The 18,493-nt window shown below is 41.5% G+C and overlaps 1 protein-coding gene and 1 pseudogene across 7 annotated transcripts in view; one reads left to right on the forward strand and one right to left on the reverse strand.

The window, feature by feature from the left end:
* Window positions 1–9,992: 9,992 nt before the first annotated feature.
* The window catches only part of USF3 (upstream transcription factor family member 3), a 56,881-nt gene continuing 48,380 nt past the window's right edge, over window positions 9,993–18,493 (forward strand). For 6 of the 7 annotated variants that reach the window (XM_084986784.1, XM_013982422.3, XM_005670202.4 and 3 more), the window contains exon 1: window positions 9,993–10,281. The gene's annotated coding sequence lies outside the window, so the exon portion shown is untranslated. 7 annotated transcript variants of the gene reach the window in all.
* LOC102160382 (heterogeneous nuclear ribonucleoprotein A3 pseudogene) lies at window positions 15,230–16,299 on the reverse strand (annotated as a pseudogene).

The following is an 18,493-nucleotide window of genomic DNA, read 5'->3' on the forward strand; positions in this document are numbered from 1 at the left end:
ATATAATGCCTATAAAAATGTCTGCAAAACAGTTTTTAAAAGCCTATTAGCATGTCGTCCTGGAAAGTTTAAAAAAATCACAAAAAAATAGATCAAATTTAACATTACAAATGTGTATTTAAAAAGGAACAGAATTTTCCATTAAGACAAATTTTGTTTAAAGGATTCATCTAAGAAAAAGGAAATTTAATGAAAAGGGTACTCTTAAAAAGGGCTTTAGTTTTCCCTAAATGATCAGAATTTTGTGTACCAGGAGGCCTGACCATAAGGTCTTGTATGGATTCATTCATTACTGTATAACACATTGAAAAGTTACCATGTAGCTAACACTATGATTGATGCTTTTATTCAAGTTATTTAATTCATGAAATAGTCTGTGGTAGGAACTCCATTTTACAGTTTGAGAAAACAGATTTAAAGACGGTAATTTTCTCGAGTTCACAAGTAGTTAAGGGGTTGGTCTGGGATTGGTTAAGTTGAGGGAAACCACGTAGAGTAATGTTCACAATAAATAGATGGAAGCAAACAAAATTCTGAGTAATAAGGGGAAGCTTAAAATAAATCTCAATGTTACCCAGTTGTTAAAAATTAGCAATACAATTTTTGTGTGTGTGTGTCTTTTTGCCTTTTCTAGGGCCACTCCCACGGCATATGGAGGTTCCCAGGCTAGGGGTCTAATAGGAGCTGTAGCCGCTGGCCTACCCCAGAGCCACAGCAACTCGGGATCCGAGCCGCGTCTGCAACCTACACCACAGCTCATGGCAACGCCGGCTCCTTAACCACTGAGCAAGGCCAGGGATCGAACCCTCAACCTCATGGTTTCTAGTCGGATTTGTTAACCACTGAGCCATGACAGGAGCTCCAGCAATACAATTAAGGTAAGATATAAAACTACACAACAAGGACTAGGGGGATGAATAGAAAACAAATTGCAAGATTGAAGCTAAATACAACTATATTGATTATTTCATTGCATCTAAATAGTATAACCAAAAGGCAGGTTTTTTTCATACTGAATATTAAAAAAAATGCTACATATAAGAAACCCACTTTTGAAAAATTAAATTGTAGTTCATTTACAGTGTGCCAATTTCTGCTGTACAGCAAAGTAACTCAGTCATACATATATATACATTCTTTTTTAAAGTGTATTAATTTCCATCATGGTCTATCCTAGGAGCTTGGTTATAGCTCCCTCTGCTATACAGTAAGATCTTAGTGTTTATCCATTCTAAATGTATAGTTTGCATCTACTAGCCCCAAACTCCCCAGTCCGTCCCACTCCCTTCTCTTCTGTGTCAACCATAGGTCTGTTCTCTATGTTGTGCCTCTGTGTCTGTTTTGTAGATAGGTTCATTTGTGCCATATTTTTAGAATCTGTGTATAAATCTTACCATATGGTATTTATTTTTCTCTTTCTGACTTATTTCACTTAGTATGATAATCTCTAGCTAGGTCCATCCATGTTGCTGCAGAAAGCATTATTTTGTTCTTTTTTATGGCTGAGGGATTAAACCAAAGCTGTTAGATTAAACCAAAGTGCTTAAAAGATACTTTATAGCATTAAATGTATGTATGAGATCTTTCTTTCCCCTTGAAGTATAGATGCACAACAAAGTGATAGAGATATGTTTGGTTATTTTCCAGTATAGGTTATTACAATATATATATAGATGCACAACAAAGTGATAGTTACATGTTTGATTATTTTCCAGTATAGGTTATTACAAGATATTGAATATAGATCCCTTTCCTGAGCAGTAAATAGTTTTTGCTTGTATATGAGATCTTGAGTGAAAGATCTAAGTTTTTACCTTAAGAAACCAGAAAAAGCCAGTTAAGCCTAAAAGTAAGCTGAAGGAAGGAAATTATAAAGAGCAGAAAGCCATAAAATTGAAACCAGTAAGAATAGAAATACTAAATGAAACCAAAAGCTATTTCTTTGAAAAAATAAAATTGATAGACCTCTCTGCTATCCAGACTGACTCTTCTCTGACCCGCTGCACAGAAGACACAAATTACTGACATCAGTAACTACAGAGAGGACATCACTATAGCACTTAAAAAGATGATAAAGGAATATTGCAAACATTTATTTAATAAATCCAAACAAAGTGACATGGACACTTTTTTTTTGAAAGACCTGAGTCACTCATGTCACCCAAAAAGAAAGTCTAGCAGTTCTTCAAAAGTTTAAACGTAAGAGTCACAATATGACTCAGCAATTTCATTCCTAGGTATATAATTTCAAGAGAAAATGTCTACACAAAAACTTGTATGTGAGTGTTCATAGCAGTATTACCCATAATAGCCATAGAGTAAATGCAACCCAAATATCCACACTGGTGAACTGATAAACAATATTCAGCAACAATAGGTGAATTATATGTATGTAAGTTATATCTTAATAAATCTGCTACCAAAAAAGTTTTTAAAAAAAAGTAACTTGAATTGACTTATGTGTAGGAAAGAAATTAAATTTGTAGTCAAAATCCTTCCTACAAAGAAAATTTCAGTCCCAAATGGTTTCTCTTGTGAATGCTATTAAATATTTAAGGAAGAAATAATATCAATTCTGCACTCTTTAAGAAATTAGAGAAAAGAATATTGCCTGACTCAGGCGAATAGCATTATACCGGTACCAAAATCAGACAAAGACATTACAAGAAAGCAGTAGACAAGTTTCCTTAGTAATTTTCTCATTAGATGCAGAAAAAAAATCAATACACATTCATGATTAAAAACTTGACAGGAGTTTGAGTTGTGGCTCCGTAGTTAACAAACACGATTAATATCCATGAGGACGAGGGTTCTATCCCTGGCCTTGCTCAGTGGATTAAGGATCTGGTATTGCCATGAGCTGTGATGTAGGTCAAGGACTCTGCTCTGACCCCTCGTGGCTGTAGCTGTGGTATAGGCTGGCAGCTACAGCTCCAATTCCACCCCTAGCTTGTAAACCTCCATGTGCTTCAGGTGCAGTCCTAAAAAGAAAAAACAAACTTAAGTGACAAAGGAATATAAAGGAACTTAACTTAGAAAGGGCATCTATAAAAAGCCTACAGCTGCTATTATACTTAGTAAAAAACTGGATGCTTTATAGGCAAGTTTGGGAAGAAGGCAAGAATAACTGCTCTCGCCACATCTATACAATATTGCACTGGAAGCCCCAGCCGGTCCAATAAAACAAGAAAATAATAAGCATGCAAACTGGATAGAAAAAAAGAAAATGGTCTTTACAGATAACATAATGAAAGTACTAGAACTCAAAAATGAGTGTAACAAGGCCACAGGATGTCAATTGTATTTCCAGCTATTAAAATTAGAAATTTAAATTGGATGATATTTACAATAGCATAAATGTATGAGGTATCCCAGAGAAAATTTAGCAAAATATATGCAAGACCTGTATACAGAAATCTATAATACACTCCTAAGAGAAAAAAATTTACTGTAGAGTTGATTGACAATGTTGTAATTTCTGTACAACAAAGTATTCAGATGTGTGTGTGTGTTACATCCATTCTTTTTCAGTTTCTTTGCCCATGTAGATTATCACAGAATATTGTGTAGAGTTCCCCGTGCTATGCAGCAGTTCCAATCACTCAGTATACCACAGTGTGCATATATGTGCCAATCCCAATTCTGAATCCATCCTTCCCCCAAACTGCTTCCTTTGGTACAGTTTTGTTTTCCAAAGTCAATGAGTTTGTTTCTGTTCTGCAAATAAGTTCATTTGTGTCTTTTTTTAAGATTCTACATATAAGTGATATTATATGATGCTTGTCTTTATCTGACTTCACTGACTATGATAATCTCTAGGTCCATCCATGTTGCTGCAAATGGCATTATTTCATTCTTATGGCTGAGTAATATTCCATCGTGTATATATGTACTGCATCTTCTTTACTCATTCCTGTCAATTTAGGTTGCTTCCAGGTCTTGGCTATTGTAAATAGTGCTGCATTGAACATTAGGGTGCATGTGTCTTCTCTCTCTCTTTCTGTTTAGGGCTACCCCTGTAGCATATGGAAGTTTCCAGACTAGCGTTCTGATGGGAGCTGCAGCTGCCGGCCTATGCCACAGCCACAGCAACACCAGATCCGAGGAACATCTTCAATCTATGCCAAGACTTGTGGCAACACCATATCCTTAACCCACTGAGTGAGGCCAGGGGTTGAATCCACATTCTCATGGATGCTAGTCAGATTCTTAACCCACTGAACCACAGTGGGAGCTCCCTGCATGTATATTTTCAAATTATGTTTTTCTCCAGATAGATGCCCAGGAGTGGGATTGCTGGATCATATGGTAGTTCTATTTTTAGTTTTTTTGAAAAACCTCCATACTGTTTTCCATAGTGTTTGTACCAATTTACATCCCCACCAACAGTGTAGGAGGGTTCCCTTTTCTCCACACCCTCTCCAGCAGTTAAAGATCCAAATAAATGGAGAGAACGCATTCATGAATCCAAAGATTCAATATTAAGTTGTAATTTCTCTCCAAATTGAATTATAAATTCCAGTCAGAAATTTATCTGGCTTTTTACAAAAGCTTGCCAAGCTTAAGTCTATATGGAAATGCAAAGGACCGAGAATAAAACTTTAAAAAAAAAAAAAAAACAAGAAAATTGAAGGACTTATACTACCTGACTTCAAGACTTATAAAAGCTGCAATGATCAAAACAGTGTCTTATTGGTGTTAAGATCAACGAATAGTCCAATGGAACAGAATACAGTCCAGAAATAACAATTGCACATGTATAGTCAATTGATTTTTGCCCAAGGTACAAAGACAACTCAGTGGAGGAGGGATGGTCTTTCAGTTGGTGTTTGAAAAATTGAATTTCCCAATACAAAAGAATTTTTGATCCATAATTCCACAGTATACAATAATTGATTTAAAATGTACCATGGGAATTCCTGCCATGGCTCAGTGGTTAACGAACCTGGCTAGTATCCATGAGGACTTGGGTTGGATCCCTGGCCTCCCTCAGTGGGTTAAAGTTCTTGTGCTGCCAGTGAGCTGTGGTGTAGGTTGCAGATTGTATCCCACATTGTTGTGGCTGTGGTGTAGGCTGGCAGCTGCAGCTCAGATTTGACCCCAACCTGGGAACCTCCATATGCCATGGGTTCGACCCTAAGAGTAAGTAAGTAAATACATAAATAAAATGTGCCATGGATCTAGGAAGTTGGGTTAGGAACATAACTAGTATCCATGAGTTGGATATTTACCCAATTATTACCCAAGGAAAATGAAAGCATACAAAATTTGGTACACAGATGTTCTAGCATCTTTATTTTTATTAGTCCCAAACTGCAAACAGGAGTTCCTGTTGTGGCAAAACGAGAATGAAGGTGTCTCTACAGCAGCAGGGTTTGATCCTGGGCCTGGAGCAGTGTGTTTAAGGATCCAGCGTTGTAGCACAACTTTGACTGGGTTTCACTCCCTGGCTGGAAACTCCATATGCTGCAGAGCAGTCATTTCAAAGCAAAACAAAAACAAACTTAACTACAAAAAAAACCCCAAAAGAAAAGCAAAACTGCAAACAATCCAAATATCCACCTATGTGAATATATATTATATATCTATATGATTTAATACTACTTAGCAAAAGCTAATGAATTATTGATTCCACAAAGTGGATGAATCTCAAGAAAGTATTCTGAATGAAAGAAGATACACACACAAAAAAAGTATAAGGCTAGTGTTCTGATGGGAGCTGCAGCTGCCGGCCTATGCCACAGCCACAGCAACACCAGATCCGAGGCACGTCTTCAATCTACAAGTATAAGTGGAAATGTTCCATTTATATAAAATTCTAGAAAATGAAATGAATGTGTAGTGACAGAAAGTCAAAATAGTGGTCGCCTGGAGGACAGGATGAGAGCAAGGGGAAAGAGTGCATGAGGAGGATGAGGAAAACAATGCAGAATAGATAAGCTCATTTTTTATTTTGAAGGTGGTGCCACGTTGCACCGTTTTTTTTTTTTTAATTTTAAAATTTTTTGGTTTTTTAGGGCCGCACCTGTGGCATATGGAGGTTCCCAGGCTAGGGGTCGAATCAGCTGTAGCAGCCAGCCTATGCCACAGCCACAACAATGCGGGATCCAAGCCGCAGCTGCGATTTACACCACCACTCACCAGCAATGCCACATCCTTAACCCACTGAACAAGGCCAGGGATCGAACTCACATCCTCATGGATACTAGTCAGATTTGTTTCTTCCAAGCCGCAACAGGAACTCCACATTGCACATTTTAAATATGTTCAGTTTATTGAAGGTCATTTATACTTCAAGAAAGCAATTTTGGTCTTTTTTTCCCCTATGATACAGACTTGGTGAAAATATTTGCATAACATATATCTGAGAAAGAACTTTTATCCAAAAGATATAAAAAGCTTTTACAACTCAATATAAGACAAGCAACCTACTTTTAAAATGGGCTAGGAGTTCCCATTGTGGCTCAGCGGAAACTAATCTGACTAGTACCCATGAGGACACAGGTTCGATCCCTGGCCTCTCTTAGTGGGTTAAGAATTCAGCATTGCTGTGAGCTGTGGTATAGATCACAGATGCAGCTCAGATCTGGTTTGCTGTGGCTGTGGTGTAGGCCGGCAGCTAAAGCTCCTATTCAATCCCTAGCCTAGGAACTTCCATATGCCACTTGAGCGGCACTAAAAAGCAAAAAAAAAAAAAAAAAAAAAAAAAAAAAAAAAAATCGCAAGAGACCACTTCACATCCACTATAAAGGCTAGAATTTAAAAGACTGACAATATTAAGGGTTGGTGATTATACAGAACACCTGGAATTCACATATTTATTGATATAAAATGCAAAATACTACAAACATTTGCCCATTCACTTATACCACCATTCATTTCTGAAATCTGAAAAGAAAACGCAAGCATGGAGCCTCTCTCATCCCGCTCACATTTGGGAGTCAGGGCACTGCCTGAGCCCACCCACTGCCCCATTGGGCCTGGCTGGGCTTCCTGTTGAGAAGAGGGGTGCTTATACCTCCTGCCCTTGTACCCCATCAGACTCCAGATGCAGAGGTCCCCAGGAAGGAGGCACACTGCAGCCCTTGCCTTGGAGAGCAGGGAGGGGGGCACATTGCCTATACCCCAGAGGTGCCCCTGCAGCCCTGGGCCAGGCCCTCCACTCTTGGCCACTCCCATTCTGGCTGTCAGCGGCCCCCTCCTCTAGTCATTCATCCCCAGGAATAGGAAAAAAGAGCTGTCAGGAAATGGAACTGGGAATACAAGCAAAGGTTTGTAAGTCATGCAAACAGCCTTTTGGAACCCCTGAAGGATCTTAAGTATATGGGTGAAAATTAGATTTACTTGAGCCTTGTGAAAAATGGACTTGGCCTAGAGGCAGGGAGACAAGTTTCACTTGGCCACCATATTTTATCATTAGTCAGCTAGTCCAAAATGGGCCTGGTGCGATTATTTGATAACATTCTCTCATATCTAGAGCAGTAAACCAATGTCGAATAGGCAAAGTCAATGAAAAGATCTATGTATGGTTGGAATTTGGGTTTCAGTAAGGAATGAAGATGAATTTTAAAAGCTAACATCCAGACCTTTCTGTTGTTGTTTTCTTTTTTCTTATTTTTTAACATTCCCCCTTCCCCCCCATGCCACCACCACATATGGAGCTCCGGGGCCAGGGATCAGATCCCTGCAGTCTCAATCTTTGCTGCAGCTGGAGCAACGGTGAATCCTTAAACTCACCATGCCAGGCTAGTGATCAAACCTGTATCCCACCACTACGGATGCCACAGAACCCTTTGGGCCACAGCAGGAACTCCATCGTTTTATTTTTTAATTTTAATTTTAATTGAAGTATAGTTAATTTATAATGTTTCAGATGTACAGCAAAATGATTCTCATATGTATATATATTTCAGAATCTTTTCCATTATTATTATTACCAGATATTGAGTGCTATTTAGTAGACTCCTGTTGTTTATTTTATATATAGTAGTGTGTATCCGTTAATCCCGAATTCTCTATTTATCCCTCCCCCTCATACCTTTATCAAATAGAAATTTATTTAATACCTCTAAATTGTGTGTGAAAGGTATTAACATACGTTTTCAATAGTGTTCCAAAGAAACTCAAAGTCTGTTTTCTGAACCATCAAAACTATATGTGTTATTTTACTTTAGCTCAAGGCATTCTAGTTGTTTAGAAAAATCATACATCCCCTAGATATGATATTTACTAACCAGAATAACTTTTAAGCCAGAATACCATATATATATATATATATATATATATATATTTTTTTTTTTTTTTTTTTTTTTTTTTTTTTTGTCTTTTCTGGGGCCTCACCCACGGCATATGGACGTTCCCAGGCTAGGGGTCTAATCGGAGCTGTGGCTGCCGTCCTATGCCAGAGCCACAGCAACGCGGGATCCGAGCAGCGTCTGGGACTTACACCACAGCTCAGGGCAACGCTGGATCCTTAACCCACTGAGCAAGGCCAGGGATCCAGCCCATCATGGATACTAGGCGGGTTCGTTAACCACTGAGCCATGACGGGAACTCCAGAATACCTTATACTCTGATCACGGTGGAAATTATTTCCTACAGCTAGACATGCTAATACTATTCAATTTCTTGGAGATGCTATATTAGCATTACTATCAGGCTCCAAACCCTAGGGTCTTTCTCACTCTGCAGCTTTGAGTGTGCCAAATGCATTCAGAGGTTAATTAGAAGGTCATATGCTGAGATGCAAGATGTAAAGAAAATTTCCAGACTGTTTATAGTGCCATCACTTATAAGTAACACTAACGACCTTCTGTTTCATCATAGCTTTTCAAATGCTGTACAGACGTAATATGCAGTTACTATTTAACTTCACAGTTTCCCCCAGTACAAGGTCAGCTTCCTCTGTACACAGGCTCACTATGCCATATGCTCTGTATGCACCTTCTAGAAATTACCTGGTCTAGCCCCTGGACTAGTAAAGATCTGGGACATTTCCAAATCTGGTGGTGGTAACACGTGGAAATCTTTCGCCACCACTAGGTGGAGGACACCTGTTTCGGGAGAGGAGGGGTTATGAAGTATCAAATGACACCAGGAAAAGGGAGTTGTGATCACGGTTCCGGGATCCCAAACCCATGAGGACCCTCAGGTCTCCATTCTAACACCTGCGGCTCTACCTCCCAGATCTAGGTCTCTAGGAACACAAGCTTGAACTTCCAAACCCCATCTCTTAACGCCACATACTCTCTTCCCCCAGCTAGAAGGCCCTCGGGACATTTCTGAACACGGTTCGCAGGAATCTGTCTTTGTGGCAAATGAAAAATGACAGATAACCACAGCCAACAAATCTGAGTAGTGTCAGGTCGACAACAATCTTCCAGTGAAAAGGCTGTCGGAGACGTCTGCATTCTCTTCTTTCTTCCCCACCTCCGGTTACGAGGCAACACATTCCGCCTTCCTGTTCTCCAGGCTAAGAGAAGCTCTCTAATCGTCCTTGCAAGCCTTCCTTGCCCTCTTCCTTGTCAGTTTTTCCTCTTCCAAACTCCTACTAAAGACGTGGAAAGCAGACCAGAGAACAGGATATACAAAGAAGTTTCTTAAAACACCCTTTTCTAGGTTCTCAAGGCGTCCCCTTTAAGGAACCAGGCCCACCTCTTTCCCATTCACCTACTGGCTTTCCGTCCTGCTCATCACTCTACCCTTAAGAATATTTCCTGTCCCTTCAACCCAACTTGTACACCTCCCGCCCCCCGCCCCTCAGCCCGGTCCTCCTCATTGGGCGGCCCGAAGCCCGTTCGCTCTTCAGTTTTCCCTCCACCTCCTCCCGCCCTCTAGCATAGCGCAACGGCGTTTCGGGTTCTGATTGGCTACCACTGCAGCCTCCCCGGGGTCCGGTTGGTGGGCTGAGTGGCAGGGGCGGGACCGCAGTGCATCCAGGGTAGGCTGTTCACGTGTCGAGCGGCAGCCGCGGGAGGGGTGGGGAGGGACGGGGAGGGGCGGGGGGAGGGGGGCTGGGAAAGTTGAGGCCGCGCTGCCGCCGGGTCTCCGGCCTTGAGGGCTCGGGCTCGCAGCGGCGGCGGTGGCCGCAGGAAGAGGTGGCGGGGCGGGGGGAGAGGAGGGCTTGGGCCCGCGCTCCCCCAGCCCCAGAGGAGCAGGCGGCGGCCGCGGACGGAGAGATTCGCCCGGGCGGTCGGACACTCCTGCCGAACCCGCTTGGGATCATGACCCAGGCGGAGGTCGCAGCCGCCGCCGCCGCGGCCGAGACCACGCAGCCCGCGGGTGAGTGACTGCGGGAGGGGGCCGCTGACAGCCGGGGCGGGGGGCGGAGGCCGGGGCAGCGGGGGCGGCTCCGGGGGGCGGCTCCGGGCTCTGCTCCACCCACCCCCTCCCTGCTCCCGGAGGCGAAGGCTGCGCAAAGTGTGCCTTCTTCCTGGGGACCCCTGCGTGCAGAGCCTTGTGGGGCGCGAGCGCGGAAGGTGCGCGCGCCCCTCTTCTCCCCGACCTACCGGTTCCCCTGCCCCCTGGTGCCGGGCCCGTGAGGGGCTTGCGCTGCGGCGCGACCCCCAGATGCGCGCGAGGCGAAGGAGGCTCCACGCTGCCCCGGGTGCATAAAGAGCTGGGCATCCAGGTTCACACCGGATGGCCTTTGCCTGCCTCCTTCACCTTTTCCTGTCTCCTCATTCCCTCTTTCCTTGCCTTCCGAATTTCCTTCGGACCCACTGGTCAGACTCATGTGACTTGCTTTTTAACTCTCACCCCTATGTCGAGAGTTGCGTCTTCTTTCTAGAAGCTTTTCTTTTCCTTTCTGAGTAGGAGCGGTCAAGCGAATGGCCAACTCTTGAGATTTAGTTCTAGATTTATGAGGAAATATTTGTGGACTCTTGTTCTTTTTAACATCGTGATTGTCGGGTTCTCGAATTCTCACTGCCCCCTTCGCCCCCACTATAGTTACCCTGGGATATGGTCCCTCGAATATATTAACTTTATCTGGAAATAAGAGACTGCTCAAACCTCTATGTGGGATCCCAATAGAAGCTTCCAACTTATGTTCTCATGCCATTTTTACAATTAGGTAGATGTATTGACGTGACACCATACAAAACAAGACAGTTTGGATTAACTTAAGTTTGCATAAAAAAGAGAGTTGTTCACTTATAAACAATGTACAGAGTTCTTGAATAAACCCTTCCTTGAGCAACAAGGATTCTGAAGCCGATTTGTACCATTGACTCTTCTTGAAAAACAAGCAAGCAAACGAACCTGCTCTTTGAAGGAAGTGTTACAGGCTGTAACACTCTAATCATCTTGATGACTTTTTCCTCCTACACGGGACAGTATGGTACAGAGTTGCCATGCTGGATACATTTGTTATTTCCCTTTATTTGTGAAGTACTTTAAAAGTATTTGTTACAAAATAAGCAAAATACTTTGTAATCATGGCACTTCTGAAACCAGGAACAGTATCCTGTCTCAGGAGCAGTGTAAAAAAATGAATACTTAATCTTACATTTTGCTCTAGTCTAAGCAATATAACTTTTGTATACATAGGTCTTATATTCCACATTAAAAGAAAGTTTTGTAAAATCCAGACATAGATGCTGCCTAGAACATTCCTTAATATTAAAGCACCACATTGCATGGACTTAGAGCAGCATAGGATTGAAATAATTACTTGCTAAATGAGTTGTCTCTGGGACATCTTGGAAATAATATTCCAAAGTCGTAGACCGTGCAGTTAATGAAACATGAAAGAGAAATTGATGGGCCGCTTTCCTGTTTTCAAAGCTTAGTATTGTCGACAAGGGAAAAGAAACACTAAGAAAACTGAGATTGTTTAACTCAGGTTAGAAGATAAGCTTCAATAGGCAATCAACTCAAAATTGTTGCTTATAAACAGGATCTGAAATCCTGCATAGGTCTTAACCCTGTCTATCATGCCTTGCCTTTCTATCCTTTAACCCAAGCATTCTCAGTCTGGACTGTATAGTAGAATCATCTTATGCGCTTTTTACATTTTAATGCTCAGGCTGCTCCCTCCAGAGATTCTCTTACTTTTGATATGGGGTGAATTCAGCCACAGATTTTTTTTTTTCTTTTTCATCCCCATACTTTTTTTTTTTTTTTTTTTTTTTGTCTTTTTGCCATTTCTTGGGCTGCTCCCGCGGCATATGGAGGTTCCCAGGCTAGGGGTCGAATCGGAGCTGTAGCTGCCAGCCTATGCCAGAGCCACAGCAACGCAGGATCCGAGCCACATCTGCAACCTACACCACAGCTCCTGGCAACGCCGGATCGTTAGCCCACTGAGCAAGGGCAGGGATCGAACCTGCAATCTCATGGTTCCTAGTCAGATTCGTTAACCACTGTGCCACGACGGGAACTCCCACAGATATATTTTTAAAAGCTCCCCAGGTGTTTCTATTCAGCAGTCTGTGTTGAGAACTACTGTGTGTCTAGAACAAGGTCCAATCTGCTAGGCTTGTGTTCCTGCCACTTCTAAATGGGACTTTCACTCATATATCCAGCTTTCCCCCCGACTGCTTCCCAACATGATCTTCCTTGTGGTCCCACAGATACACAGTTCAGATCGCTGCTTTTGTTAATGACATTGGTCTGTCTCAGCATATGGGTGCTCCTATCTGTGCTCCCTCTCCCCAGCAATATTTAATGAAGATTTTCCTGGAGAGCCCTAACTCCTAGTGATTGCCTCTCTTTGAACTTTTAATCCCCATATTGTTTAAAAGGCTCCCTTTATGCTTATACCATGTGATGGTTTAACTTCTTTAGCATATGTGTTTCATTAATCTCAAACTCAGTAGCAAGGAGTATTTCATTTTTTTGCTCTTCTACAACAGCTTGCTTTGAGTTTGCTTTGAAACCTTCCGGACTCTGCTTGCAACTATAGTTTCAGGTTTGATTCCATCCCAGACGTTTCTGTCTTGATAGCTTCTTCATTTCTTAACTCACATTGAATATATGTATGGATGTCACTTTCTCCTGTGTCTTTTCCTGATTTCTTTAGTAGGTTATTATTTTCTCTTCTCTGGTCCCATAACAGCTTGTTCTTATTTCTCTTAGCACTTATCACATTGCCATTTAGTATGTGTTTATCCACCTTCTCCAGGAGACTGCTACCCCCAGAGTGCCCATGTTGAGCAACTCCAAAAAGTACAAGTCAACCTGTTTTCTTAAATACCATCACAACATTGTGGAGTTATAACCCCATCAACACCGGAACTGTGTTCTTTTCATATTTGTATTTATGGGACCTTACATAGCTTTTGTTACTAGTAGGCACTCAAAAATGTTTGTTGAACAAGTAAATGACTATTGTGTTATATGTTATGCAAAGATAGCCACATGCATCTTTAGCATAGGTTGATTTGGCATTAATTGATTTTGTTATTAAATATTTTTATGTCTTATACTGCTACCATGAATTTAAGAATTAATGGAATGTCAGTAATTATGGTTGTGATAGATACCTTCAATATCCGTGGAGATATATATACCTTGAATCTTTTACTCTGAGCTCTTGAAGTCAACTCTTGTTATCCATAAAACATTTGTGGAACTGTGTGAGAAAAGCTGTTGACTGTCCAATTAGATAATTTTTATTTTTCTCATTTAATTTTCATATGGGTACGATTGTACTACTTCAGAAGGCCAGATCTTTTAATTAGATCAGTAGGGCATGATAAGTTGCTCCTATTAATGTGCTAATACTATTTTTTAAATTCAGTTCATCCAGTATTTATTGAGGGTTTACCATGTGTGCAATACTCTTAGGTGCTAAAAAGAGTATAGAAGTGGTAAATGGCATGGATTTGATTCTTAAGTTTTTAGACTTATTGAAAGAATTGGAGAACATTTTATCTGGTAATAAAGGGATGGAGCATAATATTCATTAGGTAACTTAAACATAAGTACTCAAAGTTGATGTGTGGTGACTGATACTGTGGAAAGTTAAGAAAGAGCAGGTATTGTTTCAATGGACATTTATTACTCCCATGCTCAGTACTAATTGTTGAGGGTACCAATATGGAGGATGTGGTTTCTACTTTTTAGATGCTTACAATGTAGTAGGAATAAACATATAGAGTGTATTTCATGTTAAGACATTGTGAAGTATATGTTATGTCAGGATGTTTGTGACTAACCTCTAGGGATCAGAGAAATTTTCGAAGAGGACAATTAAGAATTCCTAGTTGGGAAGTTGATATAAGCATTCCAAAAAAGTAACCACTACAAAGGCATGGAAATGAGAGAATCTTTTTTCTTTCTTTCATTCTTTCTTTCTTTCTTGTCATGCTCATGGCATGTGGAAGTTCCAGAGCTAAGGGTTAAACTCACACCACAGCAGTGATGCAAGCCACAGCAGTGACAATACTGCATCCTAACCCACTGAGCCACTAGGGAACTCCGAAAGGGCCTTTCTCCCTTAAGGAGCTGCAGGTAGATTGTCATCAGTAGAAGGTGGCATGTTAAAGAGCATGGATTTTGGAGTCAGACACATGTGGTTTGCAAACTTCAATTCCTGTGAGGTCTGAGCCCTTGCAGATCTTGTCTGTGTAGTGCAGCAGGAGTCTGGTAATATTGCCACTAGTATTAGCAAAAAGAGGTGTCTAGGGGTCTCCCAATTCCTACCTATGTAACTTCTCTTTTGTCTGTTGTCTGGCTGCATGAGGAGCCCCAGCCAGCCCTCCCTCCAAATGAATGAAGCCATATTGAGTCCCTTGGCAAAAGCATTCTCACTTAGCTATTATAATTTTTTTGAAAAGTTAAAATTTCCTTAATTTTTTATTCCTGGTACCACTACCACAGGTTCGATCCCTGGCCTTGGTCAGTGGGTTAAGGATCCAGCGTTGCTGTGAGCTCTGGTGTAGGTTGCAGACATGGCTTGGATCTGGTGTTACTGTGGCTCTGGTGTAGACTGGTAGCAGCGGCTATGATTAGACCCCTAGCCTGAGAACTTCCATATGCTGTGGGTGGGTCCCTAAAAAGAAAAAAAAGACAAAAAAGAAAAAAAGAAAAAGAAAAACCTTGTTAAAGGCAAATAAAGTCTCTAATTAAAGGAAAAAAAAAGAATAAGCTACAACAGATAAAATACCTCAGGATGTACATCTAATTGACACTACATTGCATTAATCAGTAGCTGCACTTTTGGAAACTGTGACCATGACAGGCCTGAACAAGAAGGGTTTCTTGTTTAAACTGCAGTAACTTTTCTGACCATGGATCATCGTTCCTTCTGTGGCAGATTTTTATAGTTCCTCTAATGCATTTGGGATATCTGTCTCAAAGTAACCTGCAGCTTTCCTGACAACTCCTCACTCTCTCTCCTGCTAAGAACTGTAGCCCTTTTCTGCTGAGTTTTTAGAATCTTCTGCTACCATATCTACCACTTGTCCCACCAGATCCATAACCACCATCATAGGAACTGCCCAAGTTTCTTCCACCAAAACTGCCATCCTTCATGGGTCCATAATTTGGTTGTTATTGTCCACTATAATTTCCAAAATCATTGTAGTTCTCACCACCACCACAGTTACCTCCAAAATTTCCTCCTTCATTGAAACCATCATATCCTCCACCACTGCCACCATATCCACCACCTTGATTTCCATATCCTGGTCCACCACCACCATATCCTGGTCCTACTATAACCAGGACCACCACCATAGTTGCCACCATCATCTCCTCCATAACTACCTCTGCTGCCACCACTTCCACCAACATAACATCCTCTTCCACCAAAGTTTGCACCATGGCCAAAGTTGCCTCCACCACTTCCAGAGTTTCATCCACAACCAATAAAGTTGCTAGATCCACCTCCATGACCTCTCTGTGATGTGGCAGACTGCATTTCTTGTTTAGAAAGGGCCTTTTTCACTTCACAATTGTGCCCATTTATAGTGTGGTATTTCTGAATAACAGTTTTATCAACTGTATCATGATCATCAAAAATTACAAAACAAACCCTCTCTTTTTCCCACTCTGCCTGTCTTCCATAACTTCTATGGTTTCAATCTTGCCATACTTTTCAAAGTAGTCTCTCAAATGGTATTCTTCTGTATCTTCTTTAATATCGCCAACAAAAATTTCCTTCACTCTTAGATGGGCAGCAGGCTTTACAGAGTTCTCTCTAGAAACAGCTCTTTTTGGTTTCACTACACGCCTGTCAATTTTTGTGGTTGAGCACACATTGCTGCATCTACCTCTTCAACACAGGAGTCAGTCATAAAACCAAAGCCCCTGGAATGTTTTTTTGGGGGGGTCTCTCATCACCATACAATCTGTAAGTGTGCTCCATTACTCAAAATGTTCTCTTAAACTATCTTCTGTAGTTTCAATGCTCAGACTACCAATAAACAGTTTTCTCAATTGCACTGGTTCCTTTGGATCATGACCCTCCATTTTGAGACCAAACTCACCTCTTCCAACTCAAGTTCAGTTGTTATGATAACATCTTAAACAGCAGAAGCTGTAGTGGAGGGGACAGGGAAAGAGATTTGTAGTGTAACTTATGCCTCTGCTCCACTTGCAGGATCAATTTCTCATTGCTTATGAGCAACAAAAATTGCCTTTGGCTAATAGAATAGGGGGATTTATGGATAGATCCTGGGTAAGCTCACCAAAGTGAAGGAAGGTGGAATAATGAAGCCTTGGGAAGACCAGAGAAAGCACCTTCTAGGATCACATCGATCTGTGGGGCTAACTCAGCCTTAGCCAGTTTACCTCCTTGTGCACAGTGTCTTGTTGGTCAGCCTGAGCCTACCCCAGAAGTGAGCCATTGTTTGATGTCCCTGTCAGACTTTGGGAATGAGGCAGAGAAACTCTCCAAAGGAAAAGTGAGGTGGTGTTGCCAGAAGACCAAGACCAAGATATTTCCTACAGAGTTCATAGGATCTGGCAGTGTGGCGATCTCTTGGTGAGCTTGATGTAAACAGTTTTAGGAATAAAAAGTAACAAGGACTTGAAGAGTGGATGGGAAGTGAGGAAGAAAGGACCATGAGTATAAACTGCTTGTTTAGGGAGCCCGATGGTTGGGAGGGAGAAAAGAATAGGATTGCCTAAAAGCTGTGGCAAGGTCAGAAAAATTTTTTTTCTTAAATCTGGAGCTCCCTTTGTGGCCCAGTGGAAACAAATCTGACTAGGAACCATGGGGTTGCGGGTTCAATCCCTGGTCTCACTCAGTGGGTTAAGGATTGAGCATTGCCATGAGCTGTGGTGTAGGTCACAGATGCAGCTTGGATCCTGTGTTGCTGTGGCTGTGACATATGCCGGCATCTGTAGCTCCGACTGGACCCGTAGCCTGGGAACCGCCACATGCTGCAGGTGTGGCCCTAAAAAGCAAAAACAAACAAACAAAACCCCCCAAAATTATAAAAAATTTTGAAAAATCTTTTAAATGGAAAAATATGAATAATGTTTTGATATAGCACTAACAGAGAAGGAAAAATTAATAATATGTGAGAGAAAGGATATATTTCTATAACAAGATTGCTAAGATGTGAGAGTGATAGAGTCCAGAACAAAGGTAGAAGGTTTAGTGGAACTATTAGGGAAGGTTTTATAGAAGAGTATAAGTTTGCACTGGGCTCTAAAGAATTAATAGGATTTGGATAAGCAGAGCAAAGTGGAAAGGTTTTGTCAGTGGAAAAACAGCATAGATATAGGGAAAAACAAACAAACAAACTCTAGCTGATAAGGAGTCTGAGTTGGGGAAGAGGGAGAAGTAGCTGACATGATTGGCTGTATAACCCTGCTCTTGTGTGGGTTGTACTATGTGCGAGTGGATGCATGAGCCCCACCAGTGAAGAAGGCAATGTGAGCTGGAGTCTTGAAAGTTTGGACCCACAAGTTTGGATTTGATGCAGTAGATATTGGGAAATGTTACTGTAGGTTCTGGAGCAGGAGAGGCTCATGATGGAATACAATGGAAAGACAGTTGAAACATTCGAGTATAAAACCATTGAAGAATAGGGAAAAGACTGGGAGCAAAAGGCTATTAAGAGCCACATACGTGTAAAATGAGGAATCTTTTAAGGTGGTAGAAACAAGCATGAGGAAATGAACATTTTGGGGAAAAGTTGATAGGATTCAGTGAGAAGAGCTGAAGATTATTTTTGGATTGAGAGCCGCATTGAAGTTTTGGTGTCATTGATAAAATGAAGAAATTAGAAGTAGATCTCTTAAGAGGCAAAGCCATTTAACATGTTGCCAACAGACCTGTTCGTTGTTTTGTTGTTGTTGTTGTTGTTATTTTGCTTTTTAGGACCACACCTGCAGCATATGGAAGTTGCCAGGCTAAGGGTCAAATCAGCTATAGCTGCTGGCCTACACCACAGCCACCGCAACACCAGATCTGAGCTGAGTCTGTGACCAACACCACAAAACATGGCAACACTGGATTCCCAACCCACTGACTGAGGCCAGGGATTGAACCCTTGTCCTCATGGATACTGGTTGGGTTTGTTACAGTGGAGCCTCG

This window comes from Sus scrofa, chromosome 13, assembly GCF_054392235.1.
Source record: "Sus scrofa isolate SSC_HxYL_T2T_F1_AM1 chromosome 13, Sscrofa_HxYL_maternal_Yorkshire_Landrace_v2.0, whole genome shotgun sequence".
NCBI lineage: Eukaryota > Metazoa > Chordata > Mammalia > Artiodactyla > Suidae > Sus > Sus scrofa.